Source organism: Globicephala melas, chromosome X (genome assembly GCF_963455315.2).
Source record: "Globicephala melas chromosome X, mGloMel1.2, whole genome shotgun sequence".
NCBI classification, from domain to species: Eukaryota; Metazoa; Chordata; class Mammalia; order Artiodactyla; family Delphinidae; genus Globicephala; species Globicephala melas.
In genome coordinates, this window is record NC_083335.1 from 25,507,547 (window position 1) to 25,531,614 (window position 24,068).

General features: G+C 36.8%; 1 long non-coding RNA gene across 1 annotated transcript in view; it reads right to left on the reverse strand.

The window, feature by feature from the left end:
* The window catches only part of LOC132594419 (uncharacterized), a 283,860-nt gene extending 260,837 nt beyond the window's left edge, over nucleotides 1–23,023 (reverse strand). The window contains exon 1 of the long non-coding RNA XR_009560589.1: nucleotides 22,918–23,023. This is a non-coding gene — a long non-coding RNA (uncharacterized lncRNA). The remainder of the gene's footprint in view (nucleotides 1–22,917) is intronic.
* Between the last annotated feature and the right edge of the window lie 1,045 nt (nucleotides 23,024–24,068).

Here is a 24,068-nt window from a genome sequence, read left to right on the forward strand (position 1 = left end):
TTGTAAACAGTGCTGCAATGAAGCCACTGGTATCTTTTTTTTTTAACATCTTTATTGCAGTATAATTGCTTTACAATGATGTGTTAGTTTCTGCTTTATAACAGAGTGAATAAGCTATACATATACATATATTCCCATATCTCCTCCCTCTTGCATCTCCCTCCCATCCCCCCATCCCACCCCTCTAACATAATATATCACTTTCTTCCTTAAAATACTAAGGCAAAACTAGCCTGAATATTCCTATTTGTAGTTCTGTGTAGAAATAAAGACACTGGTCTGAAAAGTAACTCTCTCACCACATGGTGTTCTCCGTAAAGAAAATAAAGTAAGGGAGGCAAATTATGTATTCTTTTGTTCTCCAGTTGATCAAGACACCTCCTATCTCTTTTATCCCAAACTTACTAAACACAATAAAAATTAGCTGTAATATAATAGTTAAACTTTGGCGCCAGTGGCTATACAGTTGCTAGTTAAATCATTTACTTTCTCTAAATTCTCAGTTTCCTTCTCAGTAAAAATGAGATAATAGTGGTATCTCCCCACCAATAAATTTGTTGTGAGGATTAAAATAAGCTGTGTGTGTGTGTGAGTGAGAGACAGACACACACACACAAGAGCACATACACACACACAGAATGTGATAGTAGTAATACATGCTGTTGTTGTTACTATGGCCTTTAGATATTACTTAATGTCTAAATTTTGCCCTGCTCTTTTGATAAATTCATCAGGGTTCTCTATGTGAAAGATGGGAGAAAACAGTTGCAAATGAAGCAACTGACAAGGATTCATCTCCAAAATATACAGGCAGCTCACGCAGCTCAATATCAGAAAAACAAACAACCCAATCCAAAAATGGGCAGAAGACCTAAATAGACATTTCTCCAAAGAAGATATACAGGTTGCCAACAAACACATGCAAGGATGCTCAACATCATTAATCATTAGAGAAATGCAAATCAAAACTACAATGAGATATCATCTCACACCAGTCAGAATGGCCATCATCAAAAAATCTACAAACAATAAATGCTGGAGAGGGTGTGGAGAAAAGGGAACCCTCTGGCACTGTTGGTGGGAATGTACATTGATACAGCCACTATGGAGAACAGTATGGAGGTTTCTTAAAAAACTAAAAATAGAACTACCATACGACCCAGCAATCCCACTACTGGGCATATACCCTGAGAAAACCATAATTCAAAAAGAGTCATGTACCACAATGTTCATTTCAGCTCTATTTACAATAGCCAGGACATGGAAGCAACCTAAGTGTCCATCAACAGATGAATGGATAAAGAAGATGTGGCACATATACACAATGGAATATTACTCAGCCATAAAAAGAAACGAAATTGAGTTATTTGTAGTGAGGTGGATGGAACTAGAGTCTGTCATACAGAGTGAAGTAACTCAGAAAGAGAAAAACAAATACCTTATGCTAACACATATATATGGAATCTAAAAAAAAAAAAAAAAGACTGTCATGAAGAACCTGGGGCAAGATGGGAATAAAGATGCAGGTCTACTAGAGAATGGACTTGAGGATATGGGGAAGGGGAAGGGGAAGCTGGGACAAAGTGAGAGAATGGCATGGACATATATACACTACCAGATGTAAAATCGATAGCTAGTGGGAAGCAGCCGCATAGCACAGGGAGATCAGCTCGGTGCTTTGTGACCACCTAGAGGGGTGGGATAGGGAAGGTGGGAGGGAGGGAGACACAAGAGGGAAGAAATATGGGGATATATGTATATGTATAACTGATTCACTTTGTTATAAAGCAGAAACTAACACACCATTTTAAAGCAATTTACTCCAATAAAGATGTTAAAAAAAAAGAGAAGGATTTGGAGATATGAACACTGCTTATGAAAATTCAGTCTGGTACCCCATATATTTAACTGACAGTCAAGCTTGTTGCATTTTCTTCCTTAAGTTATCAGAAAATTATTTTTATTATTCTAGTTGGAAAATTACAGAAGTCAGCTATCTGGAACAGAATTTCATTATGAGATTAACAGGAAATTTACAGTGTTGGGAGCTTCCAATATCTAGGCAAAGGCTACCTTAGTTTTAGAGTTTAAGGGAGCTTCTACAAAGCTTTCCTCACTCCCAAGGGACCTCTGAATCTCTAGAGCCCTAACAATCTGACAATTTGGCACTTCTTTGTATGCTGATGTATATTGGTACTATATGTTAGATTTAACTCTCCAACCATATTAGAAATTCTTTGACAGCACAGACCTTCTCTTATATAGCATAGTACTAAACATATGGAAAGGACCTAATGCTCATTTAATTCTCATAAATATTCTATTAAGCCTGGATTATATGCTTACATGTGTGCAAAAAGAGGCATGTAACAGGATGTTCACTACTACAGTACTGCTTGTAATAGCAAAATACTGGAAAAAGCCTAAGTGTCCATCAGTAGGAAAAATTTACTTAAGAGCCATTATGTAGTCATTTCTGTAGTATGGACGACCATGCCTTGGAGACTGGATGTTTTGATCAGCCTGCCACAGTGCTTGGGTAAGTAATGTCATTCTGTGTCTCCATGACTCTCTATTGCCCATGCTTCTATGCCTGACCAATTGCTCCTTTTGATTGATGCAGACCTTCTTTTAACTTACAGTAATACTTTTGCTTGGATTATACATAAAGTCCTGCTGCTGTGAAAGCCATTTTTCTCTTAAAGGTGATTTTGCATCTCTTCTGTGCTTCCTATATGCTGATTTCACATTTTACCTCTCCTTCATTGTTCCCCCTCACATATTGACTATTTTGTACATGAAGGTATCATAATATGTAGATTGACGTGATTACACATAGATATTTTCAGAATTTTGCTCCTCTCTCCATGTTCATCTGCAAACACTTGCAATCATCTCTATAGTTCTCTCTATATAAAGCCCTTGCTATCAATTTCCTTATGATAGGGGGTTCGTGGGACATTCTATCGTCATCACCTCCTTTTGGAGACAAGCAGAAATAAATGAGAGTCAATTCATTTTGTTAGGTACTATATTACAAATTCTCTACACGTGTAAAAAAAAAACTACTATATGTCACTATGCTTTGTATTTAAACTAAATCATTATGCTGTGAAATGAACACATTATTCCCATTAAAAATATGAGGCTTAGACAGAGATAGATATGGAGGCTTGGACAGATCAAGTAACTTTCTTAGAGTGACACACTAGATTATATCTGGCTAAGCCAGGGTGTGGAAGTCAGTTGGGCTGATTCCATGTTCTTTGCAGTACAACATACAGCCTCTCTCATCATGCTGTTATTTCCACTTACACAAGGAAGTTACTGAAGGTGGTATTGTCAGCCTTTTGAGTTAAATCAGACTTGACTTTAGGTTTCAATTCCAACATCAGAAGGGAGATAACAATAGTACCTACTTCCCAGAGCTACTGTGTGAATTAAGTGAGGTAACTAATCGATATAAAGTGCCTAGTTCAGTGCCTGAAACATAGGCATTATTTTAAAGGCTTTATATTATTAAGCTGTAATTTTTATCTCCCCCTTTGAATCAAAAGAGAAGTAGTAGTATAATCTCTTACTCTATTCATTTAATTGGATTGCTGGTCACTTTTCTCCTTTGGACATTACTGTATAGTTTATTTCCCTTCCTCAGCCTTAATGGAACCACAGTGGAATTTTCTATTTCTAAAAGATCACCTGTTTACTCAAGTAAATAATAATCACCTTTCCACTCCACATATTCAATGTCTATATCACACGTAGAATAGGCACTTATCACATACTGAAGTACCTTCTATTGTAGTTACCTGTACTTGTTTCATTTCTCCTATAAGCTTCTTGAGATCAGGACTCATCTTTTTAGTCCCAATGTTCCTAACAGGGTGTCTAGTATATCACAGATATACCTTAAATATACACTAAATAAATTAATTAATGGAATAGAAATCTGGGTGACTTCAAGTGTGCTTTGGATGAATTTTATTATTTGACAGGATACTTAAGTCCATTTTCTTTAAAGCATTGCTTAAAACATATTGCAATATATAATTTAACTGATTGGCATAAAGTCATTTATAGCTTATTTATGCAAATGACATCATTCCTTTAGTGGTGTATACAGCCTTAAATCCTATGGAATAAACTAGTACACCACTGTGAAAGATTCTTCCAAAGTGGGTAATAAAGAAAAAAAAAAACAGAAACAAAACGAAAAGACAACCCACAGAATGGGCGAAAATATTTGCAAGTGAAGCAACCAAGGGATTAATCCCCAAAATATACAAACAGCTCATGAAGCTCCATATCAAAAAGAAAAACAATCCAATCAAACAATGGGTGGAGGGCTTCCCTGGTGGCACAGTGGTTAAGAATCCGCCTGCCAATGCAGGGGACATGCGTTCAAGCCCTGGTCCAGAAAGATCCCACATGCCGTGGAGCAACTAAGCCCATGCGCCACAACTATTGAGCCTACGCTCTAGATCTCGCAAGCTACAACTACTGAAGCCCACACACCCAGAGCCCGTGTTCCACAAAGAGAGAAGCCACCACAATGAGAAGCCCACGCACCACAACAAAGAGCAGCCCCCACTTGCCACAACTAGAAGAAAGCCTGCATTCAGCAATGAAGACCCAACGCTCCCAAAAATAAATAAAATAAAATAAATAATAATAATTTTAAAAATGGGGGCTTCCCTGGTGGCGCAGTGGTTGAGAGTCCGCCTGCCGATGCAGGGGACACGGGTTCGTGCCCCGGTCCGGGAAGATCCCACATGCCGCGGAGCAGCTGGGCCCGTGAGCCATGGCCGCTGAGCCTGCGCTTCCGGAGCCTGTGCTCCACAACGGGAGAGGCCACAACAGTGAGAGGCCCACGTACCGCAAAAAAGGGCAGAAAATCTAAACAAACATTTCTCCAAAGAAGACATACAGATGGCCAAGAGGCATATGAAAAGATGCTCAACATCACTAATTATTGGAGAAATGCAAATCAAAGCTACAATGATGTATCACCTCACACCAGTCAGAATGGCCATCATCAAAAAATCTACAAACAATAAATGCTGAAGAGGGTGTGGACAAAAGGGAACCCTCCTACACTGTTGGTGGGAATGTAAATTGGTACAGCCACTATGAAGAACAGTGTGGAGGCTCCTTAAAAAATCTAAAAATAGAGCTACCATATGATCCAGCAATCCCACTCCTGGGCATATATCCCGAGGACACCATAATTCAAAAAGATACATGTACCCCAATGTTCACTGCAGCTCTATTTACAATAGCCAGGACATGGAAGCAACCTAAATGTCCATTGACAGAGGAATGGATAAAGAAGATGCGGTACATATATACAATGGAATTTTACTCAGCCATAAAAAAGAATGAAATGATGCCATTTGCAGCAACTTGGATGAACCTAGAGATTGTCATACTGAGTGAAGTAAGTCAGACAGAGAAAGATAAATATCACATGATATCGCTAATATGTGAAATCTTAAAAAAAAAATGGTACAAATGAACCTATTTATAAACCAGAAATAGAGTCACACATGTAGAAAACAAACTTATGGTTACCAAAGGGGAAACGTGTGGGGGGGGATAAACTGGGAGATTGAGATTGACATATACACACTACTATATATAAAATAGATAACTAATAAGAATCTGCTGTATAGCACAGGGAACTCTACTCAATACTGTTTAATGGCCTAGATGGGAAAAGAATCTAAAAACGAGTGGAGATACGTACATATGTATAACTGATTCACTTTGCTGTACAGCAGAAACTAACACAACATTGTAAATCAAATGTACTCTAATAAAAATTAATTAAAGAATAAAGGAAAAAATATATATGGGAAAACATAACATCAAAGATAACTATCCATTTCTAGGGTTCTGTATCCAGTTTCTAAATTATCAGGACTCCTTGTATATTTTCCTATTACCCAATGGGACAAGATAGCATTGGCTTTGGAGACAGAAAACATGGTTTGAATTCAACTATGACTTTGCTTCAGCCACTTTACCTCACTGCACCTCAGTTTTCTGGTGGTAATATCTAGTTTGCAGATTGTTGTGAAAATTAAGATAATAAGTATATATAGCCTAGTATATACTAAGCATTCATTAAATTATAAAAATGATCATTACTGGTATATTCACATGTAAGTTAGATGGTGAAGGGTTTAAATTCAAACCAGTTGTCTTGTGTGTGAGCTGTTTTGGTAAATGATTTGAAGGGAGAACAAATTAAAATGAAGGATTTAAATGAAAAGCATTGTATATGGACTCCAATTATCTTTATCTTTGGTTCTTCCATAATTTTTCCATATTATTTTCAGTTAATTGTGCTTTTATTGGTCTCCAAATTTCTCCAGAATTAAGTCATTTCATGAATAAATGTGAAATCTTCACAATACTATAAAATGAAACTTTCACCAAACACAGTAGCACTTTTCACAGGTGAAATAGAAGCATTTCCTCATTTAAAACAATAGTATGTAGAATTATACATTGGAGTTGGAGTTAAAATTTGATCTATATTTTTCTTTTTATGTTTACTGTTCTCTTAGTTATAGCAGAGAGGGTAGAAAAAAATGACCTGTATGAACAACCAAAGAATATATAGCTACCTTTCTTCTAAAACGACTCAGGCATTGTTACAATTCCAGACTCACTGTACCCAGCTATCCAAACCAAGCCTTCTGGTTTTTATGTCTCACACCCATTGCAATGGATTGTAATGGTTCTGTGCTCACAATTACATGTGTGCCCTCTCCTCTCATATACACTTATTATTCTCAATGTAAATTCCCCACCAGTGCTATAGATTATGTCTCTATGCTATGCACTTACAGAAAACCTAATGAAAAGAATAAATTAGAGAGGAAGAAATTACCAGCTACTAATATGATTCCCAATACCAAGGGCCCTGAACTTCTTTAACGTGTATCAAAACTACTTCCAGTGATTACAGCATCAGTGGAGAAAATGGAAAAAAGAAATTAACATGAATTGAAAAGAACCTCCTTTTTGCTTTTGTTCATATAATAATGTGGTTATGTAATGAATTAAGTGAACTAGGTAAAACGTTAGGCTGTAATGAAACACAGGGTTATGTATTGTTACATTGTCCTGAATAGAACAGAGTAGAGAGTTTTACCACTCTAGGGTACTGGGAGAGCATAGTTATATGAAACACAAAGATATTTCCAGGGATTTCTCCCTTGAAAGAACTCCCTCTCCCCTAAGTGCGCAGAAACTACAAATAATATGTTGCCTCCCTATGATTTGATGGGTACCAAAAGGCTCCCCTGCCCCAAATATTTCCCTTCCAAAGAGACAGAAATCTTCACATTACTCATATCTTTGGAGAGAATTTATAAAGACTCTGGTGACCATATAATTTTATCATCTGAATGGAAAACAACTTAGATATAATGGCCTATGAACTATATCAGACTTACAGATGTGTTTTTTAAATTTTTGACCAGAAAGCAGTACAAATTTAATATACATTTAAACATGGAGAACTTTCACATAAATATCTAGATTCCACACTTCTTTTGAAAACTGATGAAATCTGGCAAAACTAGACTCACATTCCTTCACAGAGACTATTGACTTTGGGCAAGTCATTCCATCTCTGAGTCTTAGTTTCCTCATCTGCAAGATGAAGATAATGATATCTAGGGTCACAAAATTGTTAGTAGAATTAAATGAGATAATAAATAGAGAGAGCTCAGGGCACATTAAGCACTTGATAAATGATAATTATTAGTATTAGTGATTAGGGTACATGCCTTATCTCCAGGGGCATGTATCCTGCAAATTTGGCACCAACCCTTCTATACCAGATTTTTCTCCTAATACAGATGTTGAACATAGGTTGCCATTCTACCAGTACACTTGCACTGCTAGTTTCCTTATAATAAGAATACTTCTATTTTCAAAATGAATGATAAACTGAGAGGACTTTTGTATTTCAGAAAAACAGGAAAGAATACTAAAACACCAAATTTTCTCCAGATGCTTTAAAGATGGCCTGATTTCTAAGCAAGGTAGATTTGTCTACCATGCAAAGTGCTACTTTAAAGTTTCCCCCATTTGGAAGTATTGTTGTTGTTTCCACATTGTGTATTTCAAACTGGTCATTCTTAGTTTCAAGATTTCAAAAAGATCCCAAGATATCTGAGTAGTGCATTAAAAACAAAGTTGGCATGCTTTGCCTTTAAATATCTGTTTGAAGTCAAGATGTGTTCAAGAAAAAAAGACGCTTCATCTTCTGAAGCTGTGATACTTATTCTCTGTTTGCCCCTACCCATTCCTCCACTGATCCATTCTGTACCCTTTTTCTGACCCGCTCTGTGCTCTTGAAAAACTAATACCTACCAACAGCATTACTGGAGCGCTCTTGTTGGCTGGCTTCTATTTCTTACCTCTAGTTAGTAGTAACATCAGGAGGAGACTAGAGGGGTGAAAGACAGGGAAGGATAGAAGAGAGGCCAGAAAAGAGAGTCCCTATGTTTATCCCCCCTTCCCCACCCTCCCCGATCTACCTCATTGTGGTTCCTCTTTGGTCAAAGTTCTTGTACTATGGCCCATCTTCCATGGCTCTATACTCTCTGTAAACTACAATAACATCATTCTCTCCCCCTACCCCTTCAGGACTAAGGATGGTAGTGGCTTCCTATTGTAGTTAGTTCCTGGGAACCTCCACATGTCTCATTAGTCCCCTTAACCCTAACTAATCTTCTCTAAGTAGTCTCTTGAAATATTGAATTAGATTCTGTCTCCTGAAGGACTCTGACTGCTACAGAAGCCATTACCAAATTTGCTATTTAGTTTAAAAGATTTTATATAGCCTTAATTTTTTGAACTATACTTGTTAAAGAAATAAAAAGAAAACCTGTGAATATTATACAATGCTGATTCTATGAATTATATAATCTTTATAATTGAATAGATATATAAGTATTTAGGTCTTTATTCCTCCAAAGTTTACATAAATGTGTACCATTTTACTATCATTTATTTTGGCATGGGAGAAAACACTGATAAAGTAAAAATAAAGGATAAAAAGCATATGATCATCTAAATAGACAGAGAAACAGAATTTGACAAAATTCAATATCCATTTATCATAAAAACTCTCAGCAAATGTGTACAGCTATCTCAACATAATAAAGGCCATATATAACAAATCCACATCTACCATCATACTCAATGTTGGAAAGATTAAAGCCTTTCCTCTAAATTCAGGAACAAGGCAAGGATGCCCACTCTCACCATTTCAATTTACAATAGTATTGGAAGTCCTGGCCACTGCAATCAGACATGGAAAGAAATAAAAGGCATCCAAATTGGAAGGGAAGAAGTAAAACTGTCACTGTTTGCAGATGACATGATACTATATATAGAACATCCTAGAGTCTCTGCCAAAAAACCAAATAAGAAAAAAATGAATTCAGTAAAGCTACAGGATACAAGATTAATATGAAAAAATCTGTTGCTTTTCTATATGCTAATAATGAACTATCAGAAAAAGAATTCAAGAGGAAGAGGAACAAAGATGGCAGAGTAGAAGGACATGCTCTCACTCGCTCTTGCGAGAACACAAGAATCACAACTAGCTGCTGGACAATCATCGACAGGAAGACACTGGAATTCACCAAAAAAGACACTCCACATCCAAAGACAAAGGAGAAGCCACAATGAGATGGTAGGAGGGGCGCAATCACAGTAAAATCAAATCCCATAACTGCTGAGTGAGTGGGTGACTCACAGACTGGAGAAAACTTATACCACAGAAGTCCACGCACTGGAGTGAAGGTTCTGAACCCCACGTCAGGCTTCCCAACCTGGGGGTCCGGCAATGGGAGGAGGAATTCCTAGAGAATCAGACTTTGAAGGCTAGAGGGAATTGATTGCAGGACTTTGACAGGACTGGGGGAAACAGAGACTCCACTCGTGGAGGGCACACACAAAGTAGTGTGAGCATTGGGACACAGGAGAAGGAGCAGTGACCCCAGGGGAGACTGAACCAGACCTACCTGCTAGTGTAGGAGGGTCCCCTGCAGAAGCGGGGGGAGGGCTGTAGCTCACCCTGGGGACAAGGACACTGGCAGCAGAAGTTCTGGAAAGTACTCCTTGGAGTAAGCACTCCCAGAGTCTGTCATTAGCCCCATCAAAGAGCCCAGGTAGGCTCCAGTGTTGGGTTGCCTCAGGCCAAACAACCATCAGGGAGGGAACCCAGCCCCACTCATCAACAGTCAACTGGAGTAAAGTTTTACTGAGCTCTGCCCACCAGAGCAAGAGTCAGCTCTACCCACCACCAGTCCCTCCCATCAAGCCTCTTAGATAGACTCATCCACCAGAGGACAGAGAGCAGAAGCAAGAAGAACCACAATCCTGCAGCCTGTGGAACAAAAAACACATTCACAGAAAGACAGACAAGATGAAAAGGCAGGGGGCTAGGTACCAGATGAATGAACAAGATAAAACCCAAGAAAAACAACTAAATGAAGTGGAGATAGGCAACCTACCAGAAAAAGAATTCAGAATAATGATAGTGAAGATGATCCAGGACCTTGGAAAAAGAATGGAGGCAAAGATCGAGAAGAGGCAAGAAATGTTTAACGAAGACCTAGAAGAATTAAAGAACAAACAATCAGAGATGAACAAAACAATAACTGAAATGAAAACTACACTAGAAGGAATCAATAGCAGAATAACTGAGGCAGAAGAATGGATAAGTGACCTGGAAGACAGAATGGTGGAATTCACTGCTGCGGAACAGACTAAAGAAAAAAGAATGAAAAGAAATGAAGACAGCCTAAGAGACCTCTGGGACAACATTAAACACAACAACATTCGCATTATACGGGTCCCAGAGGAGAAGAGGGAGAGGAAGGACCAGAGAAAATATTTGAAGAGATTACAGTTGAAAACTTCCCTAACATGGGAAAGGAAATAGCCTATCAAGTCCAGGAAGCGCAGCGAGTTCCATACAGGATAAACCCAAGAAGAAACACGCCGAGACACATAGTAATCAAAATGACAAAAATTAAAGACAAAGAAAAATTACTGAAAGCAGCAAGGGAAAAACGAAAAATAACACACAATGGAACTCCCATAGATTAACAGCTGATTTCTCAGCAGAAAATCTACAAGCCAGAAGGGAGTGGCATGATATACTTAAAGTGATGAAAGGGAAGAACCTACAACCAAGATTACTCTACCTGGCAAGGATATCATTCAGATTCGATGGAGAAATCAAAAGCTTGACAGACAAGCAAAAGCTAAAAGAATTCAGCACCACCAACTCAGCTCTACAACAAATGCTAAAGGAACTTCGCTAAGTGGGAAACACAAGAGAAGAAAAGGATCTACAAAAACAAACCCAAAACAGTTAAGAAAATGGTTATAGGAACATACATATCGATAATTACCTTAAACGTGAATGGATTAAATGCTCCAACCAAAAGACAGAGGCTTGCTGAATGGATACAAAAACAAGATCCATATATATGCTGTCTACAAAAGACCCACTTCAGACCTAGGGACACATACAGATTGAAAGTGAGGGGATGGAAAAAGATATTCCATGCAAATGGAAATCAAAAGAAAGCTGGAGTAGCAATAATCATATCAGATAAAATAGACTTTAAAATAAAGAATAATACAAGAGACAAGGAGGGACACTACATAATGATCAAGGGATCAATCCAAGAAGAAATAAAACAATTATAAATATATATGTACCGAACATAGGAGCACCTCAATACATAAGGCAACTGCTAACAGCTATAAAAGAGGAAACTGACAGTAACACAATAATAGTGGGGGACTTTAACACCGCATTTACACCAATAGACAGATCATCCAAAATGAAAATAAATAAGGAACCAGAAGCTTTAAATGACACAATAGACCAGAGAGATTTAACTGATATTTTTAGGATATTCCATCCAAAAACAGCAGATTACACTTTCTTCTAAAGTGCACATGGAACATTTTCCAGGATAGACCACATCTTGGGTCACAAATCAAGCCTCAGTAAATTTAAGAAAATTGAAATCATATCAAGCATCTTATCTGACCACAACTCTCTGAGATTAGAAATGAATTACAGGGAAAAAAACATAAAAAATGCAAACAAATGGAGGCAAAGCAATATGTTACTAAACAACCAAGAGGTCACTGAAGAAATCAAAGAAGAAATCAAAAAATACCTAGACACAAATGACAAAAAAACACGATGATCCAAAAACTATGGGATGCAGCAAAAGCAGTTCTAAAAGGGAAGTTTATAGCTATACAAGCCTACCTCAAGAAACAAGTAAAATCTCAAGTAAACAATCTAATCTTACACCTAAAGGAACTAGAGAAAGAAGAACAAACAAAACCCAAAGTTAGCAAAAGGAAAGAAATTATAAAGATCAGAGCAGCAATAAATGAAATAGAAACAAAAAAAACAAGAGCAAAGATCAATAAAATTAAAAGCTGGTTCTTTGAGAAGATAAACAAAATTGATAAACCATTAGCCAGACTCATCAAGAAAAAGAGGGAGATTACTCAAATCAATAAAATTAGAAATGAAAAAGAAGAAGTTACAACAGACACCACAGAAACACAAAGCAACCTAAGAGACTACTACAAGCAACTCTATACCAATAAAATGGACAACCTGAAAGAAATGGACAATTTCTTAGAAAGGTATAACCTTCCAAGACAGAATCGGGAAGAAACAGAAAATAAGAACAGACCAATCACAAGTAATGAAATTGAAACTGTGATTAAAAATCTTCCAACAGGGCTTCCCTGGTGGTGCAGTGGTTGAGAGTCCGCCTGCCGATGCAGGGGACACGGGTTCGTGCCCCGGTCCGGGATGATCCCACATGCCGCAGAGCGGCTCAGCCCGTGAGCCATGGCCGCTGAGCCTGTGTGTGTAGAGCCTGTGCTCTGCAATGGGAGAGGCCACAACAGTGAGGGGCCCATGTACTGCAAAAAAAAAAAAAAAAAATCTTCCAACAAACAAAAGTCCAGGTCCAGATGGCTTCACAGGTGAATTCTATCAAACATTTAGAGAAGAGCTAACACCTATCCTTCTCAAACTCTTCCAAGAAGTTGCAGAGGAGGAAACACACACAAACTCATTCTATGAGTCCACCATCACCCTGATACCAAAACTAGACAAAGATACTACAATAAAAGAAAATTATAGACCAATATCACTGATGAATATAGATGCAAAAATCCTCAAAAAATACTAGCAAACTGAATCAAACAACACATTAAAAGGATCATACACCATGATCAAGTGGGATTTATCGCAGGGATGCAGGATTCTTCAATATACACAAATCAATCAAAGTGATACACCATATTAACAAATTGAATAAGAAAAACCATATGATCATCTCAATAGATGCAGAAAAAGCTTTTGACAATATTCAACACCCATTTATGATAAAAATAACTCTCCAGAAAGTGGGCATAGAGGGAACCTACCTCAACATAATAAAGACCATATAGGACAAACCCACAGCAAACATCATTCTCAATGGTGAAAAACTGAAAGCATCTCCTCTAAGATCAGAAACGAGACAAGGATGTCGACTCTCACGACTATTATTCAACATAGTTTTGGAAGCCCTAGCCATGGCAATCAGAGAAGAAAAAGAAATAAAAGGAATACAAATTGGAAAAGAAGAAGTAAAACTGTCACTGTTTATAGATGACATGATACTATATATAGAGAACCCTAAAGATGCTACCAGAAAACTACTAGAGCTAATCAATGAATTTGGTAAAGTTGCAGGATACAAAATTAATTCACAGAAATCTCTGACATTCCTATACACTAATGATGAAAAATCTGAAAGAGAAATTATGGAAACACTCTCATTTACCATTGCAACAAAAAGAAAAAAATACCTGGGAATAAACCTACCTAGGGAGACAAAAGACCTGTATGCAGAAAACTATAAGACACTGATCAAAGAAATTAAAGATGGTACCAACAGATGGAGAGATATACCATGTTCTTGGATTGGAAGAATCAATATTGTGAAAATAACTCTACTACCCAAAGCAATCTACAGATTCAACACAATCCCTATCAAATTGCCAATGGCATTTTTTACAGAACTAGAACAAATCATCTCAAAATTTGTATGGAGACACAAAAGACCCCGAATAGCCAAAGCAGTCTTGAGGGGAAAAAACGGAGCTGGAGGAATCAGACTCCCTGTCTTCAGACTATACTACAAAACCACAGTAATTAAGACAATATGGTACTGGCACAAAAACAGAAACATAGATCAATGGAACAAGATAGAAAGCCCAGAGACAAACCCACACACCTATGGTCAACTAATCTATGACAAAGGAGGCAAAGATATACAATGGAGAAAAGACAGTCTCTTCAATAAGTGGTGCTGGGAAAACTGGACAGGTACATCTAAAAGAATGAAATTAGAACACTCCCTAACACCATATACAAAAATAAACTCAAAATGGATTCGAGACCTAAATGTAAGACCGGACACTATAAAACTCTTAGAGGAAAACATAGGAAGAACACTCTTTGACATAAATCACAGCAAGATCTTTTTTGATCCACCCCCTAGAGTAATGGAAATAAAAACAAAAATAAACAAATGGGACCTAATGAAACTTCAAAGCTTTTGCAAAGCAAAGGAAACCATAAAGAAGAAAAAACAACCCTCAGAATGGGAGAAAATATCCTCAAATGAATCAACAAAGGATTAATCTCCAAAATATATAAACAGCTCATGCAGCTCAATATTAAAGAAACAAACAGCCCAATCCAAACATGCACAGAAGACCTAAATAGACATTTCTCCAAAGAAGACATACACATGGCCAAGAAGCACATGCAAAGCTGCTCAACATCACTAACTATTAGAGAAATGCAAATCAAAACTACAATGAGGTATCACCTCACACCAGTTAGAATGGGCATCACCAGAAAATCTATGAAAAACAAATGCTGAAGAGGGTGTGGAGAAAAGGGAACCCTATTGCACTGTTGGTGGGAATGTAAATGGATACGGCCACTATGGAGAACAGTATGGAGGTTCCTTAAAAAACTAAAAATAGAATTACCATATGATCCTGCAATCTCACTACTGGGCCTATACCCAGAGAAAACCATAATTCAAAAAGACCCATGTACCCCAATGTTCATTGCAGTACTATTAACAATAGCCAGGTCATGGAAGCAACCTAAATGCCTATCAACAGATGAATGGATAAAGAAGATGTGGTACATATATACAATGGAATATTACTCAGCCATAAAAAGGAAAGAAAATGAATCATTTGTTGAGATGTGGATGGATGTAGAGACTGTGAAACAGAGTGAAGTAAGTCAGAAAGAGAAAAACAAATATCGTATATTAACGCATGTATGTGGAACCCAGAAAAATGGTACAGATGAACCGGTTTGCAGGGCAGAAGTTGAGATACAGATTTAGAGAACAAACGTATGGACACCAAGGGGGAAAACCGCTGTGGGGTGGGGATGGTGGTGTGCTGAACTGCGCGATGGGGATTGACATGTATACACTGATGTGTATATAATTGATGACTAATAAGAACTTGCATTATAAAAAAACAAACAAAGAAACAATAAAAAACAACTGATACTAAACTTTCTTTGGGTTATGTGTATGGAAATATGTTAATATAAATGTTTCAGACATTACATGAAATTTCTAAAAATCTTATATGTTCTGATATAATGTTATAAGTCATAATTCTAGTTATTACTTTAAAATGTATATCTCAGAAATAACTAAATTTCCTTGTCAATTGCATTATTATGGACTTTCCTCAAATCTTTAACTGTGGTCATTTTTAAGTCTTTTGTCATTTACAGACAGTTCTGGGTGTTCTCTGATGCTTTTGCAAAAATGTTGCTAGAAAAGGGTTTCATCTTCAAGGAATTCATGGAAAAGACTCTGACAAGTACAGGTTTCTGGTAACTGACTATACTGCTGAACTGAATGAATAAGCATTTTCAGAACTCTAATGGAAAACTGATGAATTCATAAAAGGTCTAAGAAAAGATCAAGATGAAAAAAAGTTAATTACATGGGACTGAGTGAACTGATGAGGATGATTATAATTTTTGTGACTTTCTGTTTGAATAAAAAAAAAATCCCACAAGGACTCAGAGGCAAAAAATATATAAATCAATTTTCACTGCCAAGTAAAGGAGCTGTTACAGTGGAGGATTACTGGACTGAATGTCAATATTATGACATAGTATGAGTGTGTTTCGTGTTTGGTAATTGCAATCATTGTTGCTTTTGTTGTGGTCATACATTTACAATGCTTGGTGTCAGTTTATTTATCTCTTGTAAAAATAAAATACAAAAAAAAAGAAAGGAAAACAATTCAAGAAGACAACCCCATTTATAATTGCATCAAAGGAATTAAATACCTAGGAATAAACTTAACGACAGAGATGAAAGATCTATACTCCAAAAACTCTAAGACACCGATGAAGGAAATTGAAAATGATACAAATAAATGGTAAGATATCATATGTTCATGGACTGGAAGAATTAATATTGTTAAAATTTCCATACTACACAAGGTAATCTACAAATTTAATACAATCCCTATCGAAATACTAATGACCTATTTCCCAGAAATAATCCTAAAATTTATATGGAACCACAAAAGACCCCAAACAGCCAAAGCAATCTTGAGAAAAAACAACAAAGCTGGAGGATTCATGCTTCCTAACTTCAGACTATACTACAAAGCCACAGCAATCAAAACACTATGGTCCTGGCACAAAAACTGACACATAGATCAATGGAACAGAATAGAGAGCCCAGAAATAAACCCATGCAGTTATGACCAATCAATCTACAACAAGGGAGGCAAGAATATACAATGGAGAAAAGACAATCTCTTAAATAAGTGGTGTTGGAAAAACCAGACAGCTATATATAAAACAATAAAATTAGAACATTCTCTAACATCATATAGAAAAGTTAACTCAGAATGGATTGAAGACCTAAATGTAAGATCAGAAATCATAAAAATCCAAGAAGAAAACATAGGCTGAGCACTCTGACATAAATCACAGCAATATTTTTTTGGATCAGTCCCTAAAGCAAATGAAACAAAAGCAAAAATAAACAAATGAGACCTAATTAAAGTTAAAAGCTTTTGCACAGCAAAGAAAACCGTTGACAAAAGGAAAAGACAACCTACTGAATTGGAGAAAATATTTTCAAATGATATGACTGATAAGGGGTCAATACCCAAAATATGTAACAGCTCATAAAACTCAATATCAGAAAAATAAACACGCAATCAAAAAAACAGGCAGAAGACCAGAATAGTAAGTTTTCCAAAGAAGATATACAGATGGCCAACAGGCACATTAAAAAATGCTTAATATTGCTAATCATCAGAGAAATGCAAATCAAAACCACAAAGAGATATCACCTCACACCTGTCAAAATGGCTATCATCAAAAAGTCTACAAACAACAAATGTTGGTGAGGATGTGGAGAAAAGGGAACCCTAGTACACTGTTGGTCAGATTGTAAATTGGTACAGCCACTATGGAAAACAGTATGGGGTTTCCTCAAAAAACTAAGAATAGAACTACCATATGATACAGCAATTCCACTCCTGGGTATATATTGGAAGAAAATGAAAATACTAATTTGAAAAGATACATGCACCCCAATGCTCCTTGCAGCATTATTTACAATAGCCAAGATATGGAAGCAACCTAAGGGTCCATTAACAGATGAATGGATAAAGAAGATGTGTATATGTATGTATGTATCTATGTGTACGTACACATACACACACACACACACACACAAAATGGAATACTACTCAGATATAAAAAAGAATGAAAATTTGCCATTTGCAACAACATGGATGGACCTAGAGGGTATTATGCTTAGTAAAATAAGTCAGATAGAGAAAGAAAAATACTCAATGTTATCACTTAAATGTGGAATCTAAAAAGTAAAACAAATAAATGAATACAACAAAACAAAAACAAACTCACAGATATAGAGAACAAACTAGTGGTTACCAGTGGGGAGAGGAAAGGGGGCAGTGGCAAGACTGGGGTAAGGGGATTAAGAGGTACAAACTACTATGTATAAAATAAATAAGCTACAAGGATATATTCTGTATATAGCACAGGGAATATAGCCAATATTTTATAATAACTTTAAATGGATTACAAGCTATAAAATTTTGAATCACCATCATACACCTGAAGCTAATAATATTGTAAATCAACTACAGTTCAATGAAAAAACTAATCCTAATAACAATACTAATTATTATTCCATCTGATAGAGTGTCATTTTTCAAATAAAACTTTAGAATTAGTTGAATTACAATACTGTAATTAAGCATTACAGTAGTCCATGTGTTGGAAATACTTACTATTTAATAAAACACTTTTTAGCCCTGGGATTGAGTACACCTTGAAACTCAAAAGATGAAGAAATGTTCACTTTTACTGAAACCAAACCATTAGGATAATCAAATAAATGTAATTTTAGCACCTTGACAACTATGAAACACAAATAACAACTAAGCAAGGTGATGAAGGGGTTTACTAAAAAAGTAATCCTCCAGGATCTGTCCTGTGCCAAGGATAGAATTATTTAATATATTTTCATTTCTAACCAAATTACTGGTCAATAATTATCCATGTTAACTATGATGACCCTAAACTCCTAAAATATTCCAAAGTGCCTATCGAATTATTAAAGGAATCAAGGTATGCTCTTTTTAGTTTCGGTTTTATATACTCTTAATTGCATTATTTTTATATCATATTTTGGTAATCGCCAATGCACATATATGTTTATTTAAGAAATACTGTTGAATGTCTTCTTTATGCAAGATGTGTTCAGAAATGTGGATGAAGTGACAGTGATCAATAATGGTGTTTAAATATTCTGGTTAATTGAGAATAATTTTGAGGGTCATAACACATTTTACTCCATCTCCCTACCATACTGGATACAGTGAAATTTGCTCTACATGGCCAAATATGTTAAATAAAAATGTAAAATTACCAGGATTTCCTTTATATTACAATTTTATTAACATTCTTACCAATTTCTAATCTCTCACCTCAGTGGCTACCTTTGTAACAATCAGCAGAATGTTAGCTATGGCTACTTTGCATAAATATTTGTATTTATTCTGCTTTAGGCTGTCTTTAGGCATCTGTGATGGTGACAGGAAATTCATCTCTCTCAAACATGATACAATTAAATCAGTTTGGGTTTGAGTTGATAAAGGATAAACTGCTCCACAAGGTAATACCAAGTAGGATGCATTTACTTTTGGTCTCTCAGGGGAAAGAGAATTTGAACATAAGACCTCACCTCATGTTAGTCTGAAAAATGAGGAACCCATCCCATTTCCAGGTGTCATTTTTGTTTCACATACACATGGGTAACTCAAGGGACATGCCAAAATGAATTCAAATTTTTTAAAGCGGGATTTTCAATTATGGGATTTGGGGAAGAATGTGCCAGTGGGACAGTATACCTCTCTTTCTGCCTCATCCTCTACATCTAATCAACACCAGTGTTTTATGAATTGTAACTCCTAAATGTCACTGGAACACACCGTTACTCTCCATCCATATGTCACTTCCCTAAGGGGAAGCCACCCTCACCTCTTAGCTGGACCTTCTCCTAACAAGTCCCCCTACACCCAATCCGTCCCCATTCCAAACTACTTTTCAAATCGCAATATCATTAATCTTTCTAAATAAAGCACAAATCTGATCATTCACCTGCCACCTTGCCTTGAGGCTTCCCTTTGCCTGCTAAGTGAAATTCAAATGCTGTAGCAAGGCATGTGAGTACAAGTCTTATCCCTTGTCACTAACCATCCCCATGCCTCTGTAGTTATACTTCATGCTCTGATTATACTAAACTGCTTACAGCTCCATACATATTTATTTCCTCTCATTTATCCAGAATTTAGCACATGCTAGTAACTTTGCCCGGTACACCATTGACCGCTTCACCTTCGCTTTTTCTAATGCTCACTCTTACTCTTTCTTCAGGTCTCAGCTAAGACAGCCTTCCTCCAGGCAACCTCCTCTGACTCTCAAAGACTGTGCTAAGTATGGCTGCTAGTTTTACCAGAATACTTTATAATTCCTTATTACCACTTAATCCCACTGTATTTTAATTGCCTATTTGTCTAGCTTTGTCACTAGACTGTAAACTCCACGAGAACAATTTTATCTTGCTAATAATTACATCCTCAACCCCTAGTATAATGGTTCCAAATAATTTTTTGTTGCTAATAGACCTCCTATCTTATATCCACGTATTTTTTACTTCAAAGAATCAGTGGCCAAGCAGACAATCTGAATACGGGAGCACATTAAAGTCTGGAGGAGGTGGACTGCCACTTGGGTTATCTGTCATATCCAGAAACTCAATCAATAAAATTATATGCTATATAAAGAGCTATTTCTAGGATCTTTTTCCACTTTAGCAGTACAAGGCACCCACAGGAGCTTTAAAATTACAGGGATTTGCCCCTTTTATTACCAGTGTTGTGCAAATTAAAAACATCCTGTCAAGGCATAGAATCCTCTCCACAAGATACAGAAAAGAAAGAAAACCATTTTAGTACTGAACAAGCACTAAACCAGATTAAAATGCGTGTCACAGGCAACCTGCTAAGAGATTATAAAGGCAGAAAGAGATTCCACCCTATGTATCACCAAGCAGCGACAATGCATTCCATACATGTTCTCAAGATTAACCATAACTTGTCTTCCCATAAGAGGACATTACAACACCATTTCATATGCATTCTTTCATAGTTCATCCCAAATTCATCTGGCATTGAGGTAGCCATTTGTGTTAGCTAACTGCCTTTGTCTGAAGGAAAAACAAAACTGCTATCACTAGGAGGAGCATTTGGTTACAGCTCAGGGAAAGACATTCCTACAGTGATAGGGAGATAGAGACACTATATTCCTTGATGTTTACATTTCAAAGAGATGTTTCCCAGATGCTTAAGAAAAACACTCCTGGGTTGTAAAGCTGGCAAGAGGCTTACCTATTCTTTGAAAAGATCTACAGAGATATCAAAGGGAGAGAAGGATTCACAAATAATAGGTTTCTCACAGAAATATACTGAGAAAGGGAGAGGGAATTTTGCTCTTGGCAATGGGAAAAACCATTAAAAAAAAAATCTACCATTATACCAGTCAGCTCAAATAGTTAGGTAGGGCTTTGTCCCTCCTTAATAAGCAAGCCTCCCTCAGAGAATATATTTTCTCTCTCACAATCTCTGTATCTCACATTACAGAAAAAATGAATTGAGAAAGCCACACCCATGGTGTTAAAAAACATATACATGCTAATGAGATGTCCAGATTATATTACTAGTCTGGGCCTTTCCCTTGAACTCAAGACTCATACAGAAGAGATATTAAAATATTTAAAGATTGGTATTACCTGGGTATTGACAAATCAGAAAAGACACCAGCCCATGTTCTATGCAGGTGTGCTGTATATATGCAACTGCCTAATCAAAATTAATAACTTAATTTTACCACTTAATAACTAATTGGTATCTTAAGTATAATGTGTCAAACTTTTATCCCTAAGCTGCTAGTAGCATGGTCTTCCCTGTACCAATAAAATACAACTCTACTGCTTGGGCCCAAAAAATAGCATATCCAGCTTATCAGGAATCCTGTTTTCTCAAACTTAAAAACGTGTCACCAAATCTAAACGTTTCTTATGTCCCCAGTGTTAAGACTCTAGTCAAAACTACCATCATTTTTTGGCATGGATTACTGTAAAAGCCCACGAACCAGTCTCCCTGCTTCACATCTTGTGCTCCTACATTCTCTTCTCCATACAAAAGGCAGAACAATTTTTTAAAAACCCAAGTCAGATCATGCTTCTCTTCAGCTCAAACCTCCAATGACTTCCCATTTCACCAGCGTATAAGTCAAAGTCTATACAATGGCTTACAAGCTCCCACAAGGCCTCCTGTTATTTCCGTCATCTCGTCTGCTATTACTGTCCTTGTTGCTTCCTCCACTATAACCACACTTGCTGTTCCTAAAACTGGCCTTGAGGGCTTTGAACTGGCTATTTCTTCGGTCTTGAACTCTTTCCCCATCTATTAGCATGGCTCTCTCCTTTACTAAAGTCACCAATTTTTGAAAGTATTTTTAAAATATATTTCTACTGAGACATAATTTACATACCATAATATTTACTATGTTAAAGTGCAAAATTCAGTGGCTTTTAGTATACTCACAGGGCCGTACAATCATCACCATTTTATAATTTGAGAAATTTTTCATCACCTCAAAAGGATACTCCACACTCTTTAAACAGTCACTTCCCTGTTCCTCCCGTTTCTTCAGCCCCAGACAACCATTAATTCACTTTGTGTCTCTGTGGACTTGGCTACTCCTGTCATTTTGTACAGATGGAATCATATAATATGTGGCCTTTGTGTCAGGCTTCTTTCACTTAGCATCATGTTTTTGAGGTTCATCCAAGTTGTCATATGTATCACTCACTACTTCATTCCTTTTTATGGGTAAAGATATTCACTGTATCTTGGATATACAATTGGATATACAATTTGACTGTCTATTCATCTGTTGATGGACAGAAACATTAACTTTTAAGTACAAAAACTATAAGTTCAACATTAGTGTATCCACAATTGTAACTGGTAATGTCAAGATTATATGTGGTATAAACAGAATGCTGTGGAAAAATGATATTTAAATTATTTGCCAGCAACTGTTTTTTTTATAAAGTCCCTTCTAGCTCTTGTTTTATTAAATATGTGAATACAGTATTTTCATTAATCTCTTACCTCTGAGAACTTGTATTTGGGATGGGTTCAGCCAGATCGCTAGGATAGCAATTGAGTTTTTGGGCCATTCCTGTTAGAGTGGTCCACGGTAGCTGTAACCCTGGATCTGATCTGGAATAAGAGAACACCAAGGCATCACCCTCAGGAATTTCACTATCAGAGCAACAGCTTTGCCACAGTATTTTTTTTTTTTTTTTTTTTTTTTTTTTTTACTGTTCAAAGCCCTATTCAGTGAGGCATTCAACCCTGTGACAGACTTGTGTGCTGTGCACAAGGATGGCTGGAACATTCTGAGAGGTCTTTGACATCATGACTCTCAGGGATCCACCTACCTGGGACTGACCAGCACAGTACTCAGCGTATGTGGCCTTTACTGTCAGATGACAGCTTGGGAAACACCCTGGGCTGCCTGCCTCCTTCCACTTCCAGAGGCAGTCTGGTTGCCTTTAGAGTTGAAACAACTTCACTCAGCCAAATTTGCTTAGACTCTGGCCAAATATAACTTTGTCTTGAAGCTTTTTAAATTAATATTATTTACATATCATAAAGTTCACTGTTTTAAAGTATACAGTTTAGTCATTTTTAGTATATTTACAGGTTGCACAACTATCACCATGATCTACCTTCAGAATATTTTCATCACCCCAAAAATAAACCTCCTACACAGTAATAGTCATTCTTCACCCCTCTTCCCCAGACCCTAACAACCACTAATCTGCTTTCTATCTCTAAGGATTTTCCTATTTTGTACATTTCCTATAAATGGAACTTACAATCTGTACCCTTTTGTGATGTCTGAAGTTCACTCATGTTGTAGCATATATCAGAATTCATTCCTTTTCATGGCTCAATAATATCCCATCATAATAGATATACAACATTTTGTTTACCTACGTATCCATTGGTGAGCACTTGATTTTTTTCAACTTTTTGAATATTATGAATAATTCTGCTATGAACACTGATGTACAAGTTTTTGTGTGGACATATTCTTCACTTTTTTTGTTAAATCAAATATCCCCTTCTCAACAAAGCCTGCCCTAACCATCCTATTTAAAAATACCATCCCCTCCCTCTTCATGACATTCTCTATTCCTACTCTCTGGGCTACATTTCTCTAAGATACTTGTGACAATTTGCTACTGTTCATC